Genomic DNA, 25,731 nt, shown 5'->3' with positions numbered 1-25,731 from the left:
ATTTTTTTCTTTCTGGACTCTCCATTAGGCCTTAGTTATATGTGTTAGTCTATTTGTAATCCAGTGATAAAATTAGCCTTGTATTGTGTGTAACCTTTGTTGTCTAAAAGATGTTTATTAAGTAGGAGGGACCCCCTGAAAAAGCTGGGGCTGCTAGCATTAAAGCAGCAAGTTATTAACATTCTAATAAAAACAATAAAAAATAATGAATTAATTCAGATTCGTAATATAAAGTAAATTCATTAGTTCTCATGTATTTAAGTAGAAAATGATGTCTTCAAATTTCAAGAGAAAAGTGCAGATATCAAAAAATCAAAATTAAGGAATAATATATTATTTCTCAGAGGAAAGTTAAAGGAAAGTGATATAGCTGGTATACTCATATTTGTATTTTTGCAGATCTAATACAAACATAAGGGAAATTATCTTGGTGAAAATTGAGTTTGTAAGCAAATTTAGCTTTTGCAGAGTTACAATCCAAGAAAGAAAAAGAAAGGAAGAAAGAAAGAAAACACAAGTTAGCCACTATATATCTTCTCCCTTCCCTTCCCTTGCAGATTCAACTAACTTTTTCTTTTAAATTACCCTTGAATGTTGAGGTCATTGTATGTGATGAAATAGTACCAAAAAGATGCAGGCAAAGTCAATGGAGGTATAAGGAATTATATCTTTCACACCTAATTGCCTGTTTTCCTGTTGACTTATGGTGTACCCTTCACTTTGTATTTGCTCAGTAAAAGTTTATGGAATAGGCCGTGCGTGGTGGCTCACTCCTGTAATCCCAGCAGTTTGGGAGGCCGATGCAGGCGGATCACGAGGTCAGGAGATGGAGACCATCCTGGCTAACACAGTGAAACCCCGTCTCTACTAAAAACATACACACACACACACACACAAAAATTAGCCGGGCGTGGTGCTGGGCGCCTGTAATCCCAGCTACTCCTGAGGCTGAGGCAGGAGAATGGCGTGAACCCAGGAGGCGGAACTTGCAGTGAGCTGAGATAGCGCCACTGCACTCCAGCCTGGGCGACAGGGCGAGACTCCACCTCAAAAAAAAAAAAAAAAAAAAAAAGTTTATGGAATAAAGAAATACCCGAACAAACACACTGTAGAATTTATGTAATGTGTGGGGATGGACATTGCATTATTGTGGGTGCTTATATTTGCAGCTGAAAAATATTGTATTTTTCCTTTTGATGAACTAAGATGATACAAAAACCAAAACAAAACAAACAAAATCCAAAAAACAGCAGATAGGCTTTCATTCGGAATTATTTTCAGTTTAGCCTTTGTGAATATTATCAGAAAAGAATAGCACATTATACTCTTAGTTTAGGAGCCATTTATTCTTGTTCACTACTCTGCCTTTTCCCCCAACTCTTTATTCTAGGGAATATTGTCCTGCCTCCAAACTAAGCATAACAAGCCAAGGAGTGTAGAAATCCTTAGCAACTCAAAAGAAAATCTGTCTTTCAAGTGGCAACCAGATTAGCATGGTTCTTCCTAAATTACGGGAAGGAATGATCCATATACCTAACTTTACTAGTATCATTTTAATTAAAATTTCTATTTCAAAAAATACTCTGACCTACAGAAGAGTTGCAAACATATTACAATGAACCCTCCTATAACCTTCGAGTAGATTCAGCTATTGTTTATAAGTTGCCTCATTTGCTTTAGGGTTCTGCACATTTTGTCTGTGTCATCTATGTGTATACACATTGCTATTTTATATCTACTTATTTATTTTGCTGGGCCATTTGAATTTATTTGCACAGTTACAGGCCCTTCATTTTTAAATGCTTCAATATTTTATTTTCTAATAATAAGGAAATTCTTTAATATAACCACAACTTAATTATTCAGGCAATGTTACACTGATACAATACTATTATCTAATAGACTCTATAAATTTTTCCAATTTCCTCATGTTGTCCTTTAGATCATTTGTTTTTAACAGTTCAGGATTAAAGCAGTATCATACTGTAGTTTGTTGGCATGTCTCTTTAGTCTCCTTTAATCTGGATTACTTATGCAGCTCTTCTTGTCTTTCATGACATTGATATTCTTTAAGGGTACAGGTTCATTGTTTTGTAGAGTGTTCAATTTTGATTTGTTTGATGAATCCTCTTGATGTGATTTAAGTTGTAGATTTTCATCAGGTTTAATAAATAAGTCATGTGTCCTACTTTGAGCATCACTAGAAGCACTTGATGCTGGTTTGCCCCATAATTGGTGGGGTTAACTTTGGTCACTTGTCGTGCCATGTTTTACATGTTGTGAAAAAAACTTGAAAAATGAAATTTAACAATACCCTGTAAATAGCACCAATAGAATAAGTTGGACAAAAATGTGCAAGACTTATATCATAAAATAATCATAAACATGGCTAAGAGAAGTTAAAGGAGAAATAGTCCATATTCATGAATTGGAACTTGAAATATTGAAAAGATGTCCAGTCTTCCCAAATTGATCTGCAATCCTTACCAAAATTATAGCAAACTAAAGGTAATTCAAAAATTTGTATAAAAATGGAAAGAATCTAGAATAACCCAAAGAAACATGGAAAAGAACACAATTTGAAGACTCAAGGCACCTCATTTTAAGAATTACTGTAAAGCCATAGTAATGATAACAGTTTGATATCAGCATAATATAAATAAATAATAATCAATGGGACAGGATAAGTCCAAAAATAGATCCACACATATATGATTTAATTTTTGACAAAGCACCAAAGTAAGTCTTTTCAACAAATGAGCTAGATTAACTGGAAAAATATATGAGAATAAATAAATATTGACCCCTGCATTATACTGTGTACAAAAATTAATTTGATTTAGATTACATACTTAAATATAAAAGCTAAAATTATAAATTTTTGAGATATAAACAAAAATATCTTTGTAACTGTGAGCAAGTAAATATTTCAAAGAAAGAATACAAAAGGCACTAACTATAAGAATAAAAAATAATGAATATGACATCATCAAAATTAAAAACTGATGCACTGCAAAGCATTCCATTAAGAAAATAAAAACTGTATATATGTATATACACAGTTTCCATTAAGAAAATAAAAACTGATACAGACTGACAGATAATATTTAATACATTTATTTGACAAAGAAATTGTTTTCTACAGGTATGTACATATATATTAAATATGTCCATATCTCTCTGTATATACAAATATGTGTGTGTCTACAATCAGTAATGAAAAGACAACCCAAATAAAAACAGGTGCAAGAGGCTTATGTAGACACTCCACCAAGGAAAGATACACAATGGGCAATAAGCATATGAAAATGGAAGTGTAATTTAAAGTTAAGTTGCTATTAGCACCCACTAGAATAGGTAAAATTGAAAAGACTGAGAACACCAAATGTTGGTGAAGATGTGGAGCAACAGAGACTCATGTATTGCCAGTGAGATTAAAAAATGACATAAACATTTGAAATACTGTATACTGTTTCATTATAAAGGTAAATATACATCTATATGGCCCAGCAATTTCTCTTCTAGGTCTGTATCTAAGAAAAATGAAAATACATGTCCACAAATGATTTATATGAAATATTTATAGTGGTTTTCATTTATAATAGCCTAAATCTGGAAACAACCTAAAAGTCTATCATCAGCAGGTTAATAGATAAATTAAGCTGTGGTGTAGCCAGACAATGGTACACCAATCAATAATAAAGAAAAATAAACTATTGATATAAAAAATGCATGATTTCCAAAAACATGTTGAGCCAAAAATGCCAGAAACAAAAGAATGCGCATTGCATATCTCTAATTACATAAAGCTCAAGATTAGGCAAAACTAAACTATGGTGATATAAATCAAAAGAGTAGTTGCCTCTAGGACGGGGGGTTAAGGATTGACTAGAAGAGAACACACAAGAATTTTGGGGAATGAAGGCATATTCTACATCTTGATTGGGTATTGATTACTTGAGTCTATGCATTGGTTCAAATCTAACACATTGTATAAATTTGCATTTCACTGTCTGTGAACTTTCACTCCATAACATCACTGTTTACTTTCAGGGCCAGATTATTTCTTCTATAACCACATGATCATTACCCAGACCTAGTAAGACAAATAAATGCGTATAAAGGAAAATACATTCTTGAAATTCTGGGCTTTTACTTTTATATATAGGAAAATTGGCTTGTATTTAATATTCTGTTAGTTGAATTTTCATTATAGCAGTTTAAAATTCATTTCTGTATTTTTAAAAAAAATTTTCAGCATTGAAAGATACTAGAAATGTCCTGATATAGTAGACAGGATTTATTTTCATGATTTAGGAAATCAGGGCTACTCATACTGATAAGCCATTGGTTTAGTTTATTTTTCCCATTTTTCCTTTCATATTTTAGCAACATCTCAAACAAACTAAATCTATTGTTACACGTTGGCATATTTACTATCCACACTTATTTCTTATAGCAGTGGTGAATCAGAATTTTTAATCCAGTATTTCATCCTCTTAAAACTATATCTAAACTAATTGCATTTAATTCTTTCCTAGTTAGGAAGTGATATATCAAGTTTTGATTAGGGGCATTATTTTTATTCTTAAGTGGCAAATAGATCTTCAATAGTCTCTGAGCCCTTCAGGGTAGGGTACTTTCTATTGATTTCTGTTTGTACTTTTCCAGATTCTATTATGGGAAAGGGCAGAAATGACCATTTTAATGAAAGTCAATTTTTCTTTGATACAGATTTCAAACTAAAACAAAACACATAGTCAGTGAAGAAAGGAAACTGAAATAATAGGAATGTAAGGCAGATTTCTTTCTTTCTTTCTTTGTCTTTTTTTTTTTTTTTTTTTTTTTTGAGATGGAGTTTCACTCTTGTTGCCCAGGCTGGAGTGCAATGGCACGATCTCGGCTCACCTCAATCTCTGCCTCCTGGATTCAAGTGATTCTCCTGCCTCAGCCTCCTTAGTAGCTGGGATTACAGGCATGCGCCACCACAACCGGCTAATTTTGGGTTTTTAGTAGAGATGGGTTTTTCCATGTTGGCCAGGCTGGTCTCGAACTCCCGACCTCAGGTGATCTGCCCGCCTTGGCCTCCCAAAGTGCTGGGATTATAGGTGTGAGCCACTGCACCCTGCCGTAAGGCAGATTTCTAAGTAAATTTTTTTAAACTGGAGGATGAGGTTATGAGGAAATCTAATTATGTAATCCAAAAGATACATGTGTGCTACTTATGTGGTCAGATGGATCTCTTCTTCACCATAATCCTGAAATTTAGATGTCAGAACTTTGTTGGAAGACTGAAAGAAAGCATGTTTAAGTGTATGGTTAAACTGGGATTAATATGGCTGTGCCCAAGAGGTGGTACTGGTTGTATTTATAAATACGTTTTAAAAGAAAAGTTGATTTGTGGCTGCTAGAGCTGAGACAAGCATATCTGAGATGCACAATTAACATTTTATTGAGTTTTGAGACTGACATAAACTGTCTTCCTCAGTGTTTGTCTGCCCCTTGCCTTCCAGTCTGTGTAACCCATCAGGGCTTCCTGACCCAGGTTTTATTTTTTCTCACTTTCTTTTATTCTTTATGTTTAATAGCTTCAAAATCAATTCAAAATCACATCTAAAACCTACTGCACATACAGTTGCATTACTTCATAAGATTTTTATAATGACAGAATGTTTACTCATAAGGAGTGCTTGAACTGCATCCTAATTATTGTGTTATGTGATAAGCCATTATAGCTTATTGAACACATATTTATGTTTTTGTGGGAAAAAACATGTCTCATTTTTTAATATTGCTCTGATTACTTATATCTATTTGTAATCTTTAAAGCTTCCCTAGTTTCAATAGAAGGCTAAGTTTTAATAATTCTTTTCCTCCTATTATAAACAGCCAGAATGTTTAGAATAAGTTGAGGGGTAAAATATATCTTCTCCTTTATACTGAACATTAGATTAAGATGTGTGGTCTTTAAATTTGAAATATTTGAAAAGGTTACTTATTTTGTGAAAAAAATATGACTCTTGGAGTAAAAAGACAAAGTTCATATTTGTTACTTAGTTATCGGGGGAGGCAAAGTAACAGACAAATGCAGAGGCAGAAAAAAGGGGAGGAGGAATTCAAATGTAGGAAAACAAAACCCTGAGGTGTAAGGAAAATAAGTACGTGGTCTTAGAGTGGAGAGTGAGTAGATAGGAAAACTGCTTCAAATTTTCCTAATGACAGACTTAGTAGAAGGCTTGGAATAATAGAAGAATATTTAAAAAGCAGTAACAACAACAACAACAACAAAAAGACTGCTGCTCACTCCCTCCAAAAGAGAGCATGCCAGTGAAATCTCTGACAAGCATAAGTTCAAGAGGGTTATCTGAAGCTAGACACCATGATCGTAGAAGGATGAGTTCTTCGGTGTGAAGAATATTTATTCCTTGGATCTGTTTACTGTTCTATTTGGAGCTGAGGCGAGAGTGATGAATAATTGATAGCAGGACACCCTAATAGTCTCTGTAACAAAGGCAGAAGTGCTGGAATTCATTACATCTTATTGTGTGAGGATCATATATTGACAGTTACACAGATGAAAGAGCTCCCACTCTGTAGATAACAAGTCTTTGTTCCAAACGACAGATTTACTTTTCCAGAAGTAGAAGCGAAGACTTGAGGCCTATTTTGCCTTCCACACTTTCTCTCTTTGATTAAGTAACTAGATTAAGCCTCATGGAAAACAAGATAATGATAATGGCATTTCCATCCTTGAGTCAATTGAAAACAATATTATCTAAAGATGAAATGCTACAGAATCACAAAATTTTAAGACGATAAGGAATTAGAATCATCTATTATGTTTTCTAGGAAGTGTGCCAATGGTTTCTGGCCCAGAGTAGCTGCCTCCCAAATGCCACCTGACTAACCAACTTTCCTGCAAACCTACTTGTATATCTGCCACTTTTCCTCCCTTTTCTCCCTCCTACTTCCTCTTCTCCTTCTTTTCTTTCAACAGCCTTTATTTTGTAAATGCTGAAACCAAGGCCAAGCAATTGCCCAAGGTCGCTTGGCATCAGAACCAGGATCCACATTGTCCAATTTCCAGGTTTCTGCATTTCAAATTCTTTATTAAAAATCAGAATGTGTTAATGGAATGATTCACATTTTTTTTACTATAGACATATTATTACAGCAGACCTTAGTTTATTTGTCTCAATATCAGCTAGTCAAAGAAAAAAGCTTTGACATTTTTATGAACTATTCTATCATGTTCACTTAGAGGTTTCTTAGGAAATGAAGTTTAGAAGTTAGTAGTCTTGGAAGTAAGTGTCAATATAACTGACAATACAATTCACTGGAACTCATTTCTTCTAATCCTAAATAAAGCTAGGGCATGGTTTATTAAATATTTCTGTGATATTTAGTGTGTAAAAATGTAAAAGAGAATACAAATATTAAAAGGAAGTTTTCTTAATGACAGACTTAGTAGAAATTTGAGTGAATTGTTAAATTTGTAAAGCTGTGTGAACAGTGGTTGATAGTGGATAAAAAATCATTAAATCCATCAGTGGTTTTATAGCTTTCCCCATCAATAATTGGGAGAGAATGAATGATGAAGGTAAAGTGCTAACCCAAAGATTTTAGAAGTTTCACCAAGTTTTAATGAGCCTCACCAATCACCCCTGATGGCAGCCTGGTATTTTACACCTCCTCTAATAAAGTTTTCTTCCCTAGTTTTCAGTGACCACCATTGTGTACACAAATATAGAGGAGTGTACCTGATCGAGGAATGTATCTGATTCTGGCAAGTGGAAGAGTACACATTTGGCATTCCTTTTTATCCATGATTGTCTCACCTTTCTTTGAACTGAAGGTTAAAGTGGGTTGACCATTCCTGGGCCTGCTTCGGTTCTGGAGAGAAGTAATCTAATGTTAACTAGACACACACATTTTCTGACTTAGCCTCTCACCTTCAACATTTCCAACTTCCTGTCTCCATAGTCTTTGTTCTATCTGACTTTGAACATGCAAATATATTTCCTAAATTTCAGAGGGAGAATAGAGAGGTTTATTATCTTCCTGGTGGTTATTCTGATTCCTGTCCCCTCCTTTCCATGTAAAAATTCTTAACAACTTTTTTCATCTTCTTGCATTTGCTCACCATTCTTCATCCTCAAGTTCCAGGAATCTTTGAGTTCTAGCCATCCCAGTGAAACTGCACTTTGAAAGATCACCAGTTACTCCAAGGTCATCTAGTCCTTCCTGAAATACACTCTGGTCAACTCTCTCTTCTTAGCTTTCTTGATAACGCAATGTCCTTTTTCTCCATTGCTTTTTGGATTCTCACGTCCTGCTGTCTTTGAATCTCAATTCTTTTATTATTATTGATTTCTCATCTGTACTTTAACTTCTCAAACCTTACCTGTAGAACTGTTTCTTCACTCATAGTGAAGTACTTTATATCCTAATGTCTAAAGGTTATTTCAGCTTCACTGCAAGATTAACATGGCTAAAACCAAATTTGTCTTCTCCTTGGAATAATCCTCACCTTAAACTGGTCCCAAAAAGTCCCATTCCTCTTGGCATATAGGATCAGGGGCTTCATGTCCTTTCTAATTTATTCCTTGCCTTCCTCCTTTACTTAGGTAATTATCATCCTGTGGGTTTGTGCTCTGAAAAGCCAGTCTCTACTTTTGCTTTCTTTCTGTCCACAACCCTTGATCTAGATCCTCATCACTCACTAGATTAGTGCACCAGCCTCCTGGTTGTCCCTGCAGATGCCAGTCTCTGCATCCCTCAGTTATCTTGTATTAATATTTAACTGCTAGTCTAATATCTCACTTTGGCTGTGTTTTTTCACTGTGTCACTTTTCCTCAAATATTTAGGGGCCTCTCTTTTCTTTCTGCTTCCTGTCTAAATTCTCTGCCGTGGTGTTAAGTTTCCAGATATCCCATACATTACCTCTAGTCTGCACCCTGATACTTATCAAGCTTTTGAAAACATGACCAGATAAAATATATTTTATATTTCAATTTAGTGTGTGTGCACATGTGCTCACACACACACACGTGTGCTGTACACTCACATAATTTAAACAATTTTTCTAAAGCAATCTTTACACTATAATTTATTCTATTTCTTTGAAAAGATAAAGTACATGAGCCCCCATATTGAATTCCTGTCATGACCCTATGGTTTGAAGAGGCCCAACTTATCTAATTTTTTTATCCCTTTATACTTCACCGCATCCACTTTGTCCAGAAGAGTCTACGCCTGCCCTGTAATCATGCAGTGCTAGTTTCTGAGTTTTCAGTCATATTTTTCTAGTTCAAGTTTCTTCTAATCATGAAGACTTCTTTGCCAACTTTAGCTCTTAAAAATACCCAATTCCTCCAAAGGACAATTGTGCTATGCAAGATGACCCCTAATCCTCTGCTGATTTTGAAATGGTTTTGTAATAGTAAATTGTGTCTTTTCTATCTAGTTTATAAACTCATTGAGAATAGCCCTATGTTTCCTATTTTTCAAACTGCCAGATTTATGTGATGAAACAAAAATAACTTAGTTTCTGAGGCCTAGATACAAACCCTCGCTTTAATATTTTTGAGTCATGTGATGTTGGGTAAAATCCTTAGTTGTAAAATAGGGACCCTAAAACTTGTATCAAAAAATTGCCAGAAGGAGGAAACAAGATGGCTCATGGAAACCTTTGGCAAACACGATACCTAATGAGTGTTTGGTGTTAAATATACTTTCTCTGGCATTTAACCTTTTCGTAATGTTGTTTAGCTTTCTATTTGTTTATAATATTTTCAAATACAATCATTTCTCCAGTCCTCTTTATTGCACTTTTCTGATTATTCCAATTACTTGCTAGACAGATTTTTTAAAATTTATGTTTAAATAAAATCTAATGAAGAATAAATGGAAAAGTATGCATGCCTTCAGGTTCCTATCTTACTTCATAGTATTCAATTCATGACTCTAATGTTCTAGAGGGCAAAGGGACATAAGACCAGCATCTATAATGTATTTATTTTGTAGAAAAGCCATTCATCATAAGAGTTGCTGCCACCAAATCTCAAGGCTCATTATGTCAAATTGAATTCATTTAAAATGTGTTATTTAAAAATAGAAAAAATTTCTGAAATAAAAAGGGAAATATTTTGTGCTAACTTCTCATTTTTGGGGGGAGCGGCCTTTACCATAATTAGTTTTTTGAACAATTATAATGTGATATGCTTTTTTATTTAATTTACGAAAAGAAGGTTTGTATTTTAAGATAAACTAGGACACTAAGTTTTAGAGGCACATATTGCATCAGATTTTAGAACTAAATTTAAATTCACTTTTAACATTCTGCACTGTGATATATGCAGATTAAAAAGAAAGTGACACACATAAAATCATGTCTGTTAAGCATTTTAAAATTTAAAAAATAGTTTTTTACTCACCAAGTCTCCCAAGAGGGGTACTTTCTGGCATAAATTATCTAACATCAGTTAGATGGCATAAGGTAATGGGGACTGAGAGTAGATCTAAAGGCTAAAGATAGGTGAGAAATGCAAATATAAATATAAACATACCTTTCCTATTAATATTAGCTGACCTCTACTCAAACCAAATGCAGTATAAAACATTTCTCTTTCCTATTTCATTTGGTTTCTATTATGTGTGTTGCATGTATCCTATGATGTGATGCCAAATTCGTGACAGAATTTCTGCTGACACCCAGTCCTTATCTTCATTCACTTGTTCACTTTTCTCTCCACTTCAGAAGTGTATCCCCAGTGTAATAAACTTATTTTGTATGTGTAAAGTATAACTTCTATTGTTTTCAATTTATTTGATTATAAAATGAATATCATATTATAGATGTTATTTGATCATAAATGTATATTATATTAAGAATAGGTGAGAACATATGATTACAAAAGAATTCTGTAATCTTTAAATCGATAGCAACTAAAATTATAAAAACTTTTACAAATCAATGAGTTAATGTTATTCTAGTGTCAGAGTACTTCCGCTTCTATCAGTAATATGGAAAATTTGAAAATTATCTCTTGCTTATATATTTACTACCTTTAGAATATCTAGAAATGTTTACATGAGATGAAAAAGTTATACTTGTATTATCCTTGTCCTAAAATAAAAATATTTTTATAAAACTTTAATTCTTACAAGATCCAATGGTCTTATTCTCCCCCAAATATATTTCTAGCAAAATGTATTTCTGATATTTCAAGTCTGACATTTATTTTTTACTAAAATGCACAATGATAGTTATTACAGGAATCAAAAGTACTGAATAAAGCTTTACCTTCAGTGAGGTTAGGTTACTTATCAATAGAGCTTGGATATTACTCTAGGAGGAAGACGCAGAACAATAATTTCTAAAATGTCATTCTGATATTTATTAGTGTTGCAAGTTAAAAAATGGCATCTTCTGAATAATCTAATTCTTCATAAATTCACATCAAAAGAAACAAGAAGCTGAAGAATGTTAACAGACCTATGACTTAAACTGATATACAATTTTAATGTTTTTATTCAGATTCCCTCAAGAAAAGGGTGGGGACAGTTGCTGGGTAAATTTTTGTCTTCAACTTTCTGTCTTCTACAATACAGGGTTTAATAATGTCTTAATTCTATATCACAGTATATATTTAATGTTATATTGTCAATGAAAATAATTATCTTAAGTCAAACCAACTCTCAGTTGAAGAATCTTGAAAATGACTCCATCTAAATTGTGACTCAGATTTCTGTCTGTAAAATTCAATTTTTAATAAGTTAGAAAAGTCTATCAGTGGATACTGTCTAATCACAAATGGGTATGGAACAGTCTTCACCCTCCAAACCCTGAAGCTTGCAGAGAAACACTGGACTGTACAAGTTAGTGCTAACATGATTACTTATCCCATCCAAAATTCAGCAGCAGCTGACTGTTTTGCACCTGGAACCCTTCTCCCTTTTGTTTTCTATTGTGTAGCTTCTTGTATTTAGAGACTGAAAACTAATTCCAAAATTTCTTTATGAAAAATATAATTAGTATTCTTTTATTATATGTATATATATATTTAATATATATATGCACACACAGGTTGCATATGCATGTGTGTGTATGGTGCATTCCAAAATGGAAGTAAACTGAACAGAGTATCAAGATGGTGATTCATATTTTCAAACTCCCTTAAAGTTTGTACTCCATTGTTGAATTTCATCTTTACCTAGTCTTAACATGTGAATTGACAGTTTTTAAATTTAAAAATTAATCACTTAAAAGTTAATACAAATTTAGTAAAAACAAAATTTGAACAGACTATATAGTATGTAGTCAAAAGTAACGCTTTCTTCTGTCCCTTTGAAGCTCAGTCCTGCTCCACAGAGATGAACTCCTTTGTGATAACTCCTGGTGAATTTCCTCCATACTAAAAATTTTGTGGGGTAAAGACTGTACCCATAGATCCAGAGCCTTGTGCAGTGTCTGGCATTTATGGAACGGTTGGCCTTCCTATCCCCTGGTTCTGCCTCCACAGAGTCAACTAACTATGGATCAAAAATATGTTTTAAAAACAATAAAAATTAATACAAATTGAAAAATACAGTGTAACAACTATTTACATAGCATTACATTGCATTAGGTTTCATAAGTAATCTAGGCATGACTTAAAGAATACAGGAGATGTGTGTAGGTTATATGCAAATATCATGCCATTTTATATATCAGACTTGAGCATCCATGGATTTTGGTATCCATAGGGGCTGCAATCCCTGTACCAGACATTCAAGGAATATTTGCAGAAAAAAAGAACAGATAAATGGATGAAAAGATGGCTGGGAGTGGTGGCTCACGCCTGTAATCCCAGCACTTTGGGAGGCCGAGGTGGGTGGATCATGAGGTCAGGAGTTCGAGACCAGCCTGGCCAATATAGTGAAACCCCCGTCTCTACTAAAAACACAAAAATTAGCTGGGTGTGGTGGCGCATGCCTGTAGTCCCAGCTGCTTGGGAGGCTGAGGCAGGAGAATTGCTTGAACCTGGGAGGCGGAGGTTGCAGTGAGCCAAGATTGCGCCACTGCACTCCAGTCTGGGCGACAGATCAAGACTCCGTCTCAAAAAAACAAAACAAAACAAAAAATGGATGAAAAGATTATAAATAGTATGTAGTTTCAAGGCTCATGGTTTATAAACTATTGAAAAATCACTTTTCCACTTCATGTCATTATTTTTCAGCGTGCAGAGGGATGTTAGACTGTTTTTCAAATACAAAAAAGCCACAAACTTGTATCAGAATCTCTACTTCCTATTGAAATTAACCCCTAGAGGTACATATTTTTAGAGTTTTGTCTTGTTGGGTTGTTTTCTGGTTTTTTGAGACAGAGTCTTGCTCTATTGCCTAGGCTGGAGGTCAGTGGCACCATATCGGCTCATTGCAACCTCCGCCTCCTGAGTTCAAGTGATTCTCATACCTCAGCCTCTCCAGTAGCTGGGACTACAGTTGCACAGCACCACACCTGGCTGATTTTTTTTTTTTTTTTTTTTTTTTTTGTATTTTTAGTGGAGATGGGTTTTCACCATGTTGGCCAGGCTGGTCTTGAACTCCTGATCTCAAGTGATCCGCCCGCCTTGGCCTCCCAAAGTGCTGGGATTACAGGCTTGAGCCACCACACCTAGCCTTGTTTTTTGTTTGTTTTTGTTTTTTGCAAAAGAGTATCTAGTGGTCATCGATTGCATTTCGATATTATAATTTCTTATTTTCTATTTCAGTAGTATTTTTATTACTCTACTTTCTATTTCTATACTATAGTTTCTATTTCTATTGTTGGATTTCCTTATTTTAATGATTCCCAACATAACTGTTTAAATGCATAGATTATGTAGTAATCTATATAATGGTCAAACCAGCTAGTTTCTGTTATACTTTGAGTTAATCTAGTTACAAATTATCTTTTTTTTAAAAAAAAATTCCATTTGACCTAATAAAAAAACAAAAACAAAAACAAAAAATCACTACTCCTTAATTCCACAACTTCAGATTTACCGAAACCACAAATTCCATTTAAATTTCCAGTATTGCTAGTGGTGTGAATGCCTAATGTAATACTGAGTTATCATTGCCAGATTAGAACAATTTTTATTGTCTGAGACTACTAATATTTCTTCTGTTGCTGAATTTAAGAGAATACCCTAAAGCACAATGTAAATTGTAACACTGAGTAGCAGAATTTGAGGGCTAGAAGGCCAAATCATTTTCTGTTTTTTTAACTGTAATGACAGCTATTGGTAACTGCTTGCTCTCTACCCAGAAATTATGAAGATAAGGAAATCTATGAATTATAGTAATAGTGTGTGTTAGTTATCATTCAAAGGCATTTACTATTTTCTGGCATAACAGAACAGAGCACATAGTAAAAACTCAATAAATTGTAATTTATAAATAGTATTTTATTATCTTCATCCAAAAGCTCCTCTTTGAAGGTGGCGTATGGAGAGAAAAGCTGTTATTCCCAAAATTGAGTTAGCTAAGCTAAGCTTAAAATTTATTTTATTTTATTTTTCAATTTTTAAAATTTCAATAGCTTTTGAGGTACAAGTGGTTTTCAGTTACATGGATGAATTACATAGTGGTGAATCTGAGATTTTAGTGCACCTATTACCCAAGTAGTGCATATTGTATCCAATATACAGTTTTTTACCCCATATCTCCCTCCCACCGTGCCCCCTTCTTAGTCTCCAAAGTCCATTATATCACTCTGTATGTCTTTGTGTACTCATAGCTTAACTCCCACTTATAAGTGAGAACATACGGTATTTGGTTTTCCATTCCTGAGTTACTTCATGTAGAGTAATGGCCTCCAGCTCCATCCAGGTTGCTGTAAAAGACATTATTTCATTCCTTTTTTATGTCTGAGTAGTATTCTGTGCTGTATATATACCACATTTTCTTTTTCCACTCATTGGTGAATGGGCACTGAACTTGGTTCCATATCTTTGCAATTTTGAATTGTGCTGCAACAAACATACATGTATATGTCTTTTTCTTATAATTTCTTATTTTCATTTGGATAGATATCCAGTAGTGGAATTGCTGGATTGAATGGTAAATCTACTTTTAGATCTTTGAGGAATCTCCATACTGTTTTCCATAGAGGTTATCCTAATTTATATTCCCACCAGCAATGTATAAGCATTCTCCTTTTACCATATCTACACCAACATCTATTGTTTTTTGACTTCTTAATAATGGCCATTCTTGTAGGAGGAATGTGGTATCTCATTGTGGTTTTAATTTGCATTTCCCTGATGATAAGTGATATTGAGCATTTTTTCATATGTTTGTTGGCCATCTGTATATCTTCTTTTGAGAAATGTCTATTCATGCCCTTTGCTCACTTTTGATGGGATTATATTTTTTTCTTGCTGATTTTTTTTGAGTTCCTTATAGATTCTGGATACTAGTCCTTTGTCAGATGCATAGTTTGCAAATATTTTCTCCCATTCTTGGGTTGTCTGTTTACTCTGATAGTTATTTCTTTTGCTGTGCAGGAACTTTTTAGTTTAATTAGGTAGCATTTATTTATTTTTATTTTTGTTGCATTTGCTTTTGGGGCTTTAGTCATGATTTATTTGCCTAGGTCAGTGTCCAGGAGAGGTTTTCCAGGGTTGTCCTCTATAATTTTATAGTTTCAAGACTTAGATTTAAGTCTTTGATCAACCTTGCGTTGATTTTTGTATAGGGTGAGAGATAGGCATCCAGTTTCATTCTTCTTCGTGTAGCTAGCCAGTTTCCCCAGCACCATTTATTAAATAGGACGTCCTTTCCCCAACTTATGTTTGTCGAAGATAAGTTGGTTATAAGAATTTGGCTTTATTTCCGGGTTCTCTATTCTGTTCCATTGGTTTATGTGTCTATATCAGTAAGATGTTATTTTGGTAAATACGGCCTTGTAGTATAACTTGAAGTCCAGTAATGAGGTGCTTCCAGATGTGTTCTTTTTGCTTAGGATTATTTTGGCTATTTGTCTCTTTTTTTTTTTTTGGTTCCATATGAATTTTAAGACTTTTTTTCTAATTCTATGAAAAAATGATGTTTGTATTTTGATGGGAATTGCATTGACTCTGTAGATGGTTTTGGGCAATATGGCCATTTTCACAATATTGATTCTTCCAATCCATGAGCATGGGATATGTTTCCATTTGTTTGTGTCATCTATGAATTCTTTCAGCAGTGCTTTGTAGTTCTACTTGTACAGATCTTTCATCTCTTTGGTTAAATACATTCCTAGGTTGTTTTTTGTTTGTTTATTTTGTTTTGTTTTGTTGCAGCTATCGTGAAAGAGATTAAGTTCTTCATTTGATTCTCAGCTTGGTCATCGTTGGTATATAGCAGTGCTGTTGATTTGTGTATATTGATTTTTTTAACCTGAGACTTTACTGAAATTCATTTATCAAATCTAGAAGTCTTTTGGAGGCGTTTGTAGGGTTTTCTAGGTATATCATCAGCAAACAGTGATAGTTTGACGACTTCTCTTCCTATTTGGATGCCCTTAATTTCTCTTGCCTGACTGCTCTCTAGGACTTCCAGTACTATGTTGAATAGAAGTGGTGAAAGTGGGCATCCTTGTCTTGTTTCTGTTCTTAGGGAGAATGCTTAGAATGATTTTATACATCTGTATAGTTCCTTGAGACAGTGAATTAGAAAATTTCATATTTGTGAATTTAGATATACTTAATGTTTTTGCTCATCAACTACCTATTCTCAAGTTCATAGAAATAACATTATTCTAATTTTACTAATGGTGTCAGATATACTTTTACTTTCAAAAGTGAAATTAAGTTAATATGATTTTAAAATACTTTGGAGTACATTTCTTGATTTTTTTTTTAGACAATTGGAAACACTCAGGCATGTCATAATGAACAGGAATAGTGTACAGAATGTGTCACTGTCCACAGATCCTGTAAGTAAAAAATGCAAACACAAGAAAAGGGGGCACTGATCATCTGAAGTGAAGTTTCAGCCAAACTCCAAGTTTCAATAAATGTTCCTGTTCCTTTTTTATGCTAAATATTGTACTGTGAATTATATACCAAAGTAAAAACTATTTGCTACAGTCACTCAGATTCCAGGGGTGATTCTTTCATTAGAATGAAATATGTGCCAATAATTTTGACTGCCAGATCATTAGCCTATGAATAATGACTTTTACAAAGTAAAGTTCTATATTATCTCATGATACAGTAAAAAGCATTTAGGCTACTCCACAGGCAAAAATGAATCATTTAGGAGCTGTGTTACCTTGGGGAGATTATACACTCTAAGTGTCACTTTCCTCATCTGTAAAATAGGGATGATAAAGTTCTGTGACTGGAGAGTTAAATCCAATGTTATAATACATTAAAATATTTCACACAAGTATTTAATAGATCAACAAAAATGCCTACAAGTTTATTGTAAACGTGATTAGTTTATCATTGGCAGCTAATCCAGAATTACTTTCAAACTAATACTTTTTCTTTTGTCTATTGCTAGTTTAATCAAAGTTAATTCCTCACTTATGGAAATTGAACTAAATTGGAATACATTTTAAATAATTAAAATATTCCCCTTCTGAAGGAGTCTATCGAGAAGTTTAGAGTAAATAATTTTGTCTGTGAATAAATTGGCGATCTCACTGGTGATTGAATTGTAACAATTATTTTTAGCAGAGCTAGGATAGCATTTTGTTCTCAAAATAGAAATCTTGGGGAAACCTCTGGACAAAAGAAATGGATTAATGCTATGGTTAAATGTATAGAGTTCGGCTGCCTTTTGGGATGGCCTCCTACCCATATGTAGCTATGAGACACTTGAAATGAATATCCGATTAGTATCACTGAGAAGCTGAATTTTTAAATTTTCTATTATCTAAATTAAAATTAAATAAAAAATCTGAAGCATAAAATATGTTTGTGTTAAAAATTATTATTTTTCTTAGACATCTTAATTTGAACCACTAAAAATTTGGCTTCTGAATTGAGATGTTCTTTATGGATCAAATGGACATTGCATTTTAAAGATTTAGTACAAAAATGTAATATATCCCATTAATAATTACTGTATATTGTTACATGTTGCAATGTTATTCTTGTGGGTTTATTGGATTAGATAAAATATATTGTTATAATTTATTTTGTTTATTTTTACATTTTTGCTATAGCTACCAGAAAATTAAAATTATACTTACAGCATACATTCCATTTTTATTGGATAACACTGGTATAGAGATATTGCTGGAGTAAAATTACTCAATTCTGAGTTGAAATACCCCACTGAGAATTAATCGCAGGCCTCATGTAAGTCAAGTCAGACTTAGAATATGACCCGAGAGGGAAGGTAGCTTTTGGCAGAAGTTTAACAAAAGTCGTCTGCTCTTAAAGATTCTAATTCAGAAGCTAATGTGGAGTTTAATCCTAACAACTAGTATTTAAAACTGTTCATCAGCTAGAGTACTACTAACCACTTTGATTAATAGCTTAGGTTTTTCCCAGCCCATTTGAGTATTGGAAACTTTGATCATATTTGATAATATTGGGAAATTATCAGTCTTTTCTTTGAAAAGAAACTAGAGTTATTAAAATAACAGGGATGTTCTCAAACTAGTTCCAGAACCAACACCATCTGCAACACCTACTAAACTTACTACAAATGCAAATTTTCCAACCTCACACAAGACCTACGGAATCTGAAACTCTGGGGACAAGGTCCAGGAATCTGTGGCTTAAGATTCCTAGGTGATTCTGATGCACACTAAAGTTTGTGAACCACTATATTGGAATATATCATATTCTTGTTAACTGATGGATAAGATTTGTTCTAATAGACTGAGATTTTAGTAAGTGAACAGGTATTTAGTTAATAACAAACTCCAGGGCCATAATGATGTACTGAGGCTGTAAGGAACTCATTGAAGCACAAGCATGGCTCCCTCTTCCAACAACTTCTTGCATTAAATCATTAGTATTCAGGCAGGACTCTAGATGGGGATTTTCCTTGTGTAGGGTTTCATTATTATTAATTGAGTTCTTAATGGAGTTTATTGCTTAGCATTCTCAAATAACTTCTGTTTTACTGTGATACAAGAAAGTCTAATCCGCCGCAATGATTTTACTTTTCATAATGGCACAGAAGAATTGCTGAATGTGATATTAGCTTAAATGCATCCCACTATCCTTCATCTATTTGTAATGAAAAATGATTCTGTTGCCTTTTGAGAACATCAGAATGATTATGTAACATTTTTGTGGTGCTGAATTATTTTAGATATGACATTCTTAGTAAGGAAAAAAAATGGTGCTTCAAGAAATTACTTCCAAAAATGGTAAAAAGGAATTTGAGAAAAAAGAAATTACTTCAGAATCTTACTAATTTTTTTATTCCAACTTTTACTTGTGTAAATTAAAAATAGACAATTGTTGAGAATTGCTATTCCTGCAGTTAATTTCAGCACCCTAAATATTTAAGTGTAAATATTTAGGTTAAGAAGGGAAATATTTATGCTTGAAAAAGCTTGTCTTTTTCATACTTTATATCCCCACTAATGTCTTTGTTCCATTATTATTTATTTTTTAGAATAGCATTATTTTACTTTATCAAATATGCACTTGTTTTCTAAGTAGTTCTACCCTCTTCGCATTAGTTTGGAATACATCGAATAATTTTTTCTTCTTTAAAAATAGAGAACCCTTGTGTTTACCTTTCCATAAATATAAACATGGCTTTAAAAAACATGAATTTTATGTAAAATGTGAAATAAATGTCAATATTTGTATGTAGCATTTATCCTTTCTTACAAGGAGGGAAAAGCCAGCAAGAGATTTCTGATAACTACCATCACCTTAAAGTCTGTTTTTCTAAATATTACCCCTTGACACCCAATAAAAAAACTATAAAACAAATAGGATAAGACTACAAGAACACAGGATTACTTTTAGTGCTCTAAAGGTGGGAGTTCTGCAACATCATAAGGGTGTCAAAGGCCTAGCACATTGGCATTTGCCATTCATGGTCAGCATTGATGATCATTGTGTTTTTAGCATTCAAAGCACAAGGAATAATAAAAGCCATACAAGTTTTTATTTTCATTAGTTTTAACATGTGATATTCTTGTACACATGCCTGAATAATGCCTTTTTAAAAACTTAGTAATCATGCATCATATGAGTGGGTAATAAGGAAACAATATTCTTTACCACAAGAGTGGGCTAAACACTTCAAAGGACACTTCATGAAACATTTGGAATTAGAGCTTGAGGTATCGTGACGTTACTGTTTTAATCAAAGCTTTTAAGTTGGAGATGGTGGATGAAAAAAACAGACAAATTACCATAGGTGATAATAGTATACTCAATAAAAATGTAAAAATACTGCCGTTGTACAAGACTTTCAGTAAAAAGACCTGGCAAATCCCCAGGTATTAGTGGGGATTTAAAATATGAAAAAGAAAAGCTTTCTTTTTTAACATAAATATTTCCCGTCTCTATTTAAATATTTACACTTAAATATTTAAGGTTCTGAAATCACGGCAGCAATAGCAATTCTCACTTACATTCATTTTCTACAATGCTACACCTGGTTATTTTTCTATCCGGGTTTAAGTTCCTTCACCATAAGTCCTTCTTCCTTTTTTGGAAGGCTCAGTGGATGCCCTATGATCTGCCCCTGGAATACCCATTGTTTGTTGTGGTGGAAGGTTGATAAGAAATCTTTTATCTTATAAAAGATAAAATGTATATATTTATATTTTCTTGTATTCAACAGCTTTGAATTGGTGCACCCATTTCTGAGTAGCTCTGTGTGTGTGTGTGTGTGTGTGTGTGTGTGTGTAAAACAAAGTACTTTATAATGCTAAGTCCCTTTCTTACACTTCCATAAGCACTGGTAAGACAGCAATACAGAAATACAGAAAAGACAAGTGTATAATTGATGATGCCCTGGACTTTCTAAGGCTTTGAAATGCGAACCAGGAACGCAAATTGTTTTACCAAAAATGAAAATGTCCTTTCGCATGACAGCAGTCTGTTCCAGTTGCACCTGTGTTTTGCTATGATTTGCAAATTGATTGGAATTTTGCCCTTGGTATTCTTTTAGCCTCAAAATGTTCTACAATTTGAAAAGTGTGGAGTGGAGCTTGATCATATATGTACTGTTAAATCTGATTTTAGATAAATTCTAATTTTATGAATATTGTTTTTTGAACAGAACAATTTGAGAAAATGAGGATTACTTATAAATATTTATAATGATCATGAAACAGTCTTCTAAATATTAAAGATCTGTGTTGTAAAGATTGATATATTAATATTTACGTTATCTTTAAAAAATATTGGTTGATTATTACCTATGCTTAATGTGGTTCCACAAGGAATATATTACTGTTTTAGCAAAGATGTATGCAGTTCAATAGTAAAATATTTTTGCAAAAATTTAAAGAAGAAATTTAAATTAAATAGAAAATTTAGGGAGAAAATATTAAACACAATATAGGGACCATTCAGACCCCATCATTGCTATATTTGAGCATTGAATTTGGCATTGAATTTTTTCACAGATTAAGGAAAATGTAGAAAGGGCCAGTTAAAAAGGAGAAAACATCTTGTTTCTCACGGGAAGCAAAGCTTTGCCTACTACTTAAAAAAATAAAAGATATTTCTAAAGTGGGGCTTCACACAGTGGGTTTTTGGTAATAGACACAAAACTGACCATATTCAAACACTGCTCACCAAGAATATACTAGAATTAATCATAAATGGCCATTTAGAGTTTGTCTAGAAGTGTTGCACAGTAATTAGCCAATCCAAAATGTACAGTATGTGAGATGACACTGGATGTCTGGTCTTTTGCAGCAGATTTGTAATTGCTTTTTATTGTCTATCTCCCTTATTGAATTGGGAACTCTTTATAGGTGGGGGTCGCTTTTCATTCATAGTGTTGTGCCAAGTTTGCACTACGCACTTGATAAGGAAAAAAATTAGTGTAAAAATTGTTAAAGGTCTCTATCAGAACAGTCTAAGGGGCATTTCGCGATAACTGAATCTTTTTAAGATATAGTTTTAAGGCAATATTTTAAAAAACATTTTGAAAGGTGGATTTATGAATACTGCTTCTTTTTAGAAGGTGACAGAATCAAACGCAAACATGAGGTGTTCAATAAATATTGCTGACTATATTGATTTGAGCCAACATTTCACCAATAATGCATTTGGACTGAGTGTGTAACTAATATTCTTGGACTAGGAAAACAAAGTTCTTAGAAAATGAATCCTAGAAGTTTGTTCAAGATTCTGTCACCTGATATGTAGAAAATGTATTGAAGATTTTGAAATATCTGTGTATAATTTTCTAAAATTCATGTGTATCTCCTAAGAATCCTACCATATTAATACCAGTTGTAATGTAGGTCAGAGATGTGGCAAAGATTTTCTTATATGAATTTTTTTCAAAAGTATTAGCTCTGTAATTCTTTCAAAAATTCTCTGGGACAGCCAATTCACAAGGAATAAAATGTAAATTTTAAAAAGCCTTAGGGCAAACTACTTTCGTTTTCTTCTTAAAATACTCTGCTTCTAGGAAGGATGCTTCTACTAAGGAAAACAGGAAAGTGGTATAAGTGATCTATAACTATGTATAGTTTACATGGGACACAGAAGGAGATAGCTTTTTACCTTTGTTTTTCATTCACTGTAAGCAGATAAATGTATATTTACTTAAGGATGGCTTGAAGTCATGTTACAACTTCTATTATTATTCTTGTCATTGTCCACATTTTTCTTAATTTTATCAAGTGTGGAAAGAGAAAAACAGAAATAGTCTTCCTTTTAATTGAGAAATGGGCCACTATAAGCATACGCACAACTCAAAATTGCAGTTTCTTAATGTTATGCACTTGATTAATTTGTATGAATTCATGCCATATTTCTCTGAACTTTGCTGAATTGCCAGGTATATGACTTGGCTTGTATCTCCAGTTATAAGCCTTGGTATAGTCAGGCCTGACTAGGGCGGAATGGAGAACTTGCTTCTGGCTAACAGCCCTCCTAAGGGCACCATGCAGGTTAGTGCTGCCCATGATGCTCTGGTGTTTGGAGATCTGCACACACAACCTCATTACCCCACCTTTAACATTTATGTCACAGATCAAGGGTTTGCAAACCATGATCCATAAGCCAAAAGTAGTCCAAAGATGTATTTACTATAGTTATATTTCGTTCTTAGAATTTTAAAATTTAAATGCCTTTGTGTCTGTATCCTGCTATAATTCTGGTCCAACCAGTCCTTGTTTTCTTATCCAGTCCATTACACTCATTTATAATAATAACTTGGTTCCCAAAGATATGTGAATTTTTCATTCCTATGACCACTCCTGTTTTCTGTCAAGTAATGTTAGATTTCTCTGTTCAAATATGAAATGTTGATATCCTAAAAGCTATTAATAAACAGATCAGTTCTCTCAGGTGACTTGAGTGTTTTCAGCAAGAATTACCAATGCAATAATCCAGAGATATTAAATAAATGGCTGACTGCTCAAACATTGTTGGCTTGACAGAGCATCATGTTGAGAAGATTTCTGAGACCAAACCCAAATTCACAATGAAAGACTGCAGTCATTGGTGGCCATAAGACACGAGAGACAGGGGTTGTCAAACTTCTGTAGTCCCAATAGATGAGGATTTACCAATTATGCCTTGCAACAAAGTGAGTTATGTAGTTGTTGTATTGCCCCACCATCCTTCAACCAGATTGTACTTCTTCTAGATGGACCTGCATCTTAAATCTACGTATCCTTGTGACATTTATTTCAGAGCTTTACAAATGGAAGGTTATCCATATAATCGGAACTGTGCCAGATCAGAACAGGAGATGTTTTCTGAGACCCTCTCTTCTGCTGCAACATTACACAAAAAAGGGTTTAGAATTTAAAAAAAAAAACAAGATTAACCAAAAACAGGTTCTTAAAAAGTCCCAGGCATGGCCAAAAAACAAATATGAATGCCACCTATTTTATTGTAACTACATTTCTCTAGTTGCTGGTGCATAGGAGTTGTGATTACTTGTTCATATTTGCACCACGTTAAACATAATACAGAAGATGCTCCACATAGCTGCTGTTACTAAGGAAACACAGAGAGTGCCTGCCCTTTGAAATATTTTCCTGATAAGAAATGTGTAATGATATCACATATTTTGCACTGTTTAAGACAAGGTGGGTAGGGCATAACCATAGAGCAATTATATCACCTGAATTACGAGGAAAGAACCTCTAAACTAGCTATTGTTAGTGAAGTACGTAAGCGCACTAAGCTTACCTGCGGCAGGTAGTTGAGCATCTCACTACGTGCTGAACCCAACAGACACTGGTGCCTTCAGTTTCAATGAGCAGGTTTTTTTTTTTTACTTGGAAATGGTGTTTGTAAACAGTGTGGCTTGCAGTCTTTTTTATGCTGGGTTTCGTCCTGATCCCTTACATGCATTATCACATTCAATCTTGTCAAGAGACCTTTGAGTTTCAGATTGTGGAAGCCATTTTACAGATAAGAAAAATGAGGTCTATAGAAACTAAGTAAATTTCCCAATGTCATGCAGTTGTTCAATGGTAGACATGAAATTCAGACACAGGCCTCTGATTCCAGTTTCCATGCTGTTTCTTTGTAGTCATCCATTGTGTATGTAAACAACTTTTCATTTAAACAAGATGCAAATAATATTGGTATAAAACAAATGTATTCTAGAATTTCAACTTTCCTGTTCATTTGTTCCTTGAGCCTGGTTTTTCTTGTCTTCAGGTTTATATTTTAAGGTGACATCTTATACTGTGGTCTTCTTTGTTTACTTTTCTATTTCCCTTCACTTCACAGGAGTAAGATACCCAACATCGGACTGTAATTCTGTGTACAGAGGATGTCCATGACCCTATTCTCCTAGATTTGTTTATAGGGAGAATACAGGATGCTTTCCTCTCTGAATGTAAAAATAGAACCAGTCAGAGCAAGGTGTTCACAATTATCTTAAATTATTTATTGAATCCTATCTATGTGTACTCATATTTGGTATGTAGCTCAAGATAAGATGAAGAGAAATGGTCCCCGATTTCAAGAGAAGGTTTTCTTACATACTTCAGTATAATCAGAGGAGTCCTTGGTGTCAGAATCTGAATGCAGGCAAAGACCTCCTTTATAGCTTCAACATTCTTCTCATTTCACAGGATTGGAACTATAGATTTTTAAAGCTAATTGTCAGTGACTATCAAAGTACAGATCCTGAAGATGGGGCTCAAGAGCTGCTAGGAGTCAATGGGGAGTGCCCACAGGACAGACTTCACCATACTTTAACCAGAGAAGATACATTTGAATTGAATGTCCTTTAAAAAGAGGGTGTCCCTGAAATGGAAAAAAAAAATTTGAACACCATTATAGCCTAGATTCCTCATTTGTTGCTGACCCTTCCTTCCATACCATTTTCTCTCCCCATTCACCATAACACTCCCTGAAGGTATAAAGTCTTCAACAATTTTATTCCAATTTATCCGCTGAATTTGGTAATGATAAAAAAGATTTTAATAGAAAGCAATTGCATTGCCTAATTACTGAATCATAGAACATTAAATCATTGACAATACACAAGGCAAACCTCAATATACAATTAATTAATGAGTCTGCTTGTATCTATGAAATGAGATACCTAAGAATATAGATTTTGTGGATACT

General features: G+C 33.7%; 1 protein-coding gene and 1 long non-coding RNA gene across 11 annotated transcripts in view; one reads left to right on the top strand and one right to left on the bottom strand.

The window, feature by feature from the left end:
* KCNH7 (potassium voltage-gated channel subfamily H member 7) overlaps nucleotides 1-25,731 on the top strand; it is a 476,848-nt gene that overhangs the window by 17,665 nt on the left and 433,452 nt on the right. The gene's annotated exons all lie outside the window — the stretch shown is intronic.
* Nucleotides 22,827-25,731, bottom strand: part of LOC101144043 (uncharacterized) — a 29,076-nt gene continuing 26,171 nt past the window's right edge. For 2 of the 7 annotated variants that reach the window (XR_008677335.2, XR_008677338.2), the window contains exon 6: nucleotides 25,061-25,404. This is a non-coding gene — a long non-coding RNA (uncharacterized lncRNA). Of the gene's footprint in view, nucleotides 25,405-25,731 lie in introns of all 7 variants that reach the window. The other 5 variants (XR_002004981.4, XR_010129598.1, XR_174014.4 and 2 more) reach the window with 4 other exon arrangements.

The sequence above is a fragment of the Gorilla gorilla genome, chromosome 11 (genome assembly GCF_029281585.2).
Source record: "Gorilla gorilla gorilla isolate KB3781 chromosome 11, NHGRI_mGorGor1-v2.1_pri, whole genome shotgun sequence".
NCBI classification, from domain to species: domain Eukaryota; kingdom Metazoa; phylum Chordata; class Mammalia; order Primates; family Hominidae; genus Gorilla; species Gorilla gorilla.
Note: the sequence above shows the minus strand (reverse complement) of the source record. Positions and strands in the feature narration are given on the sequence as shown.